The sequence below is a fragment of the Triturus cristatus genome, chromosome 7, assembly GCF_964204655.1.
Source record: "Triturus cristatus chromosome 7, aTriCri1.1, whole genome shotgun sequence".
NCBI lineage: Eukaryota > Metazoa > Chordata > Amphibia > Caudata > Salamandridae > Triturus > Triturus cristatus.
Window position 1 is genome coordinate 929,715,539 of NC_140590.1, and position 5,014 is coordinate 929,720,552.

Consider the following 5,014-nt stretch of genomic DNA (forward strand, 5'->3'; position numbering starts at 1 on the left):
TCACATACAATACATAAATCAAGTATACGTGTGTAAAAATATAGACTCATAAAAAATCTCTCCAAATAAACCAAAAAACATATTTTTCTCATTTTTAATTTTTTTAAAACTAATTCTATTTGCATTTTCCATTAGTTACTTTGGAACAGTACATAGTTATCTATCCTTTTATACATACGTCATCCGATTGCTTACATATTTGAACAAGTATCTAAGTGATATCATCTTAATGCATATTATTACTCGACACATGAAGTAACAGCTTATGGCCCCAATTGAAACCACAAGAATACGTTCATAAACCAAAAAACATATAACATCACAATTCGTTACATATAAATAAAAGCAGTTCAACTTTATAAGAAACAATGAAAGACAACACAGTGGGAGAACAAATCAGACAAATTATTATGTCATTAAAACAGCACTAGTCTGTGTCGGATCATTTGTTTCTTGTTGAAACTTCAATATCTCTTAGCCTCACAAATGACCCAGAGATCTAGTGTCCTAAATAACAGTAGAGCATCGGCTCGTTTCGGTGAACCATACAGTATCACTGCCACCTTCTTCAGGAAAAAGATATCCCCCAGCCACAGTTTGTTCACTATATAATACAACATAGAAAACATAAACATCAATGTTACACATTTGATATTGACACACCCTAATAAAACATTTATATCCTGGTGATACCACTCAATAGGCACACTCAGTGTTTACCTAACATTCCAAAACATCCTTACAGGATTGTCAGTGTCTCAAGGTGAATAAAGAGCTGTCCTTATTTTCACTCTCATAACCCCTCCAAATCAAGACACCATCCAACATACAGTGGACCTCTACCTCCACCAATTCAATAAATCCATCAAAAGTAAATGATGGTTTATATATATGTATATACTCAATCAGGCGGTCATAATAACAAAGAAAAAGAGGTGAATATATGATAGGTCACCTCGCAGAAAAAAAACTCCCTAAAAAACTAAATCGCATCACGAGTCTCCTTGCTGCATCAAGAGGAATATACCTTAATAAAAGCATAGAGCAGCTTCAGCCTAATGTTGATAAAAATATCTCTGATATATGAATAGTTCAGCGAATATATCCCTCGAATCTGTAATTAAATTAGAGGTGCACCTAGGTGAATAACCCAAAAACAGTAGAAGCCCTAACCACTCCTCCTTACATTCACAGCTAAGGGATTTTACCTCTTATCACTGTCTCCTTAACCGGGATCACGTAAAAGGATGGCATAATCGCTGGGTTAAAATCTCGATTAAAAAACTCCAGTATCTAAATATGATGGGAAAAAAATATATATAGCATGTTCCTTATATTTCCTAAAAAGAGACAGTTTCAAGATCCTATATATCTGTAACTATATTCAATACCCTCTTTTCTGGTATGTAATAATGCCCTCCGGTATATGTTGGATCCTGGAAACTCGTGCAGATGTAAAAAGAAGGACTTTTCTCCTTATTTTTGGTGGGCCGCTCTTGCCTCACCTTCAAATAATCAAATCTATAGGGCAAAAAATAATATCCATAATCATGCCTCTAGAGTTTTTTTTTCTTTTTTTAGGGTTACTTAACATAATTATAGTAGTCACTATATATGCTATGGTCTCCACATTGATGGATATCAGAGTTCCTAACATAAACATCTATACTCTTCTATAATATTATCTCACCCTAAATAAAAGACGGGAATACGAAAATAATCACAGCGTATAACTAGAAATATGACAGATACTGTTATACATCGTGCTAGGCAGTATATTTTTTGCAAACCCTAAATCATAAAAACCTCATCTATGCTGTGTTACCCCTCCTCCTTATTTGTCTGCAACACCCTCTCCTTACCTTTGACAACGAGTGTACACCGGGGCTAAACCTCCGTAATCAGTAAAACCTTTCCTGCTCTAAAGCGCTCTTTTATTCCAAAAACCGCTGATCACGTCGGGAGACGCTGATCACATGATCAAGCGATCCACAGCGTGACAACCTGCCTCTTACATTGCGGGCGTCATCTTAGAGCGGAGCCCTTCGCAAAATACAGCTAATTAAAACTGAGGGGCATGAGTAGGCGATAATGTTTGTTACTACGAAAAAATACTTGTGAATTATCTAGGAAGGTATCCACAATGACACTGGGATATATGCAGTCGTATTTCCATGTGGTATCCGTAATCCACAATATCCTTGGTAAACACGAGGACATGGGGACATCCTCCAACCTGATGTTCAAGCCAATGTAAATATTAAACTTCAGGTGACCTTTTTAATAGTATACTCTACGAGTTGATCTGAAAGTTCATAGCCTCATCATAAATACATGTTATTCAACAAGCTAAAACAATAATAATTGATCCTCCATAAAAGTCAAAAGGCATACCTGAACTCTCTTATTATCCCATATTCAAGTGTATAACAAGCATTTGCAATGCAATAGGTCTCGCATTTACGCGAGTTTGAGCTATTGACATTGCAAATAATAATACTTTTTATTTTTGTTTTTCTTTTAAAAACATAAAGAAAAGGCATTGTTATTTACAATGCCAATAGCTGAAACTCTCGTAACTGCGAGACCTATTGCATTGCAAATGCTTGTTTTAGTAGCGGCTTTTGTTGGACCTGCACTACCTAATTGTTTCCCAAACTGTTTGAAATGGGTTTTAAAATGTTTAGAAACATAATCAAAATGTTGACGTTGCTTTCTCCAGAGAAAGATTGGGTACATTTTGGGAGGGGAGAGGCCCTTGACACCCCATGAATGTACTATTGAACGGCATAATGCACCCCCTGAATATAGCATAACGAGAGGCAATCACTGGGGGCGTAGGTTTGGCAGTAAGATGGAGAGTGTGGGGGGCAGAGGTGTAAGCTAAGATTTCCCAACAATCACGCTGGTTAAAAATAAATTATATGAGAAGCCGGGCAGGAGGGGCCTTAAGAGGCAGTAGGAAGGGAGAGGAGTGCAGATTGAGAGGGGTACCTAAAAAACACAATATTTTGTAAAATAACCATTTTTAAGACCTTTAAAAGAGAGTTGTTGCCCTCGTAAATGGGGTAATGTATGGGGGGCATGGAATAAATTCAGAGGAGGCATATGCGATCCACCACCGGCGCAGGAAGATGAAACCTCAGACACAGACTGATAGGAGAGACCACGGGGCGGACATATGGGGCGTAGATATCAGAGATGTAAAGTTACAGAGAGGTGATTTCAAGGGGCTAATTGTGATATCATGTGTTGTACTGTTCTATGCTATGAGAAAAGTGTATACCCAAATGTTATTCTGTACTGCTCTAAAAAAAATAAAATCTTCATTAAAAAAAAAAACTGAAAAAAATAAATAAAAAAGAGTTGTGTGTGTGTCTTTGTCTGCATGTGTATGTGTATGTAAAAATCTCAAGTGAAATCCGACAAACACCTCCTCACCCTACCCGATTTAAAGCACCTGTACACAACTATTTACTACAGGCTACATTGGGGGTGTAAGACCCCACACACTGCCCGAAACTATGCCCCTGGCAATCACACACAGAGGACAGTGAATAAACAGGGCAATATAAAGAAATAGCAAATAAATGCACGGATAAAGTAGTGGGGGTGACCCCTTTTTGGATGTGTCCATAAAATTAACCTTTTGTCCTAAATGTTACCCTTTTTCCTGCATGTTTAGAGTCCTGCCCTGAATTTCTGGTCACCCTAGTATATTCCATAAAACAATAGTGGTGGTGTCACGCTAGTGGCATGTAATGTAACCAAGGCCATTAGAATAACGAGATTATGCGACCACAATGATTTTCGAATAATTATTAATTTGCCGCATTTCCCACATGATCCATCATCTACTGCATAATCTGCAGATTTTAACCAAAAAAAATTTGTTTTCAGCTCAAACTGTTCAAAAGTTTCTAAATAAGAACCAACATGTGTTGTCCTTTGCAAAGGTTGACTTTCTGTTGCCTTTTTTGCTCTGTTTGGGTGCTAAACTGGTACTAAAGAGTTGCAACTAATGCCCAAACAGTTAAACAAGTTTAAAAATGACAAAATAATGAAGTACTACTATCCCATAAAGTGTCGCTTAATTTGCCTTTCGTTGCCGCATAATTTACTCGACCCTGATACATAATGTGGGGCTCTTCTGCCACATAATTACTGGAGCCTATAATGTAACTTTAGAAGATGGTCTGGCACTGAAGCGCCTTTGAATTTGAATTTGTGGAGGGGGAGGAGGAGGCGACAGGAGGGAGAGGCACCCGGCTCCTCTCCAGCAGAGGCGATAGAAGGGGGAGGCGAGAGCACGGACCCCTAACCCACCCCAGGATGTTCACCGTCAACGTCTCCTCGTCCATGTCCTATGGCCGGAGCCCGGGGCCCCCGCCCCCCAACAGCGCCCGGCGGAGAGGGGGAGAGAGGTAAGGGGTGGGAGAGGAGGGGGGGAGTGCTGAGAGAGCGGAGAGAAGAAGTTACAGGAGTAAAAGAGCTGCGGGGCAGATTAGATTGGGGAGAGCATTGGGCAGTGGAGAGAGAGCGGGGGGTGCTGAGGGGGTAAGAGGTGAGAAGAAGCTACAGGAGTAAGAGAGCTGCGGGGCAGATTAGCAAAGGGAAAGCTCAGGGCAGTGACGAGAGAGGTAATGATGGGGGGACGGGGTGGACAGGTACGAAAGGCGGCTGCGGGCAGTGGTGAGAGACCTGAGGGGGAGACAAATGGGAAAACGAGTAGGTGGGACAGCCTGCCAGGTTGTGATAGAGGGCAGAGGTAAAGAGCGTGTGCCAGGGGGAAGGAGGCGCAGGAGGTTGTCGATAAACTGATGAAGAGGGGAGATGACAAGGGGGGGCAGGAGTGGACAGTGGTGAGAGAGCTGAGGAGAGGGGATATATCACGAGGAGGTGGAGTTATTAGGAGTAAGAGAGGTGGAGGGAAGGGTGGCCAGGCGCAGGGGGGATAAACAAGGGGGTGGACTAGAGTGAGAGGGAGGTGGGTGAGAAGTAATGATGGGGTGGG

The 5,014-nt window shown here is 40.9% G+C and overlaps 1 long non-coding RNA gene across 1 annotated transcript; it reads right to left on the minus strand.

Moving 5' to 3' along the window:
• Window positions 1–250: 250 nt before the first annotated feature.
• Window positions 251–1,513, minus strand: LOC146810854 (uncharacterized). Its single transcript, XR_014965748.1, has 3 exons — window positions 1,392–1,513; window positions 1,209–1,293; window positions 251–604 (listed from the first exon to the last, which is right to left on the minus strand). It is a non-coding gene; the product is annotated as an uncharacterized LOC146810854 (long non-coding RNA).
• Window positions 1,514–5,014: the final 3,501 nt, after the last annotated feature.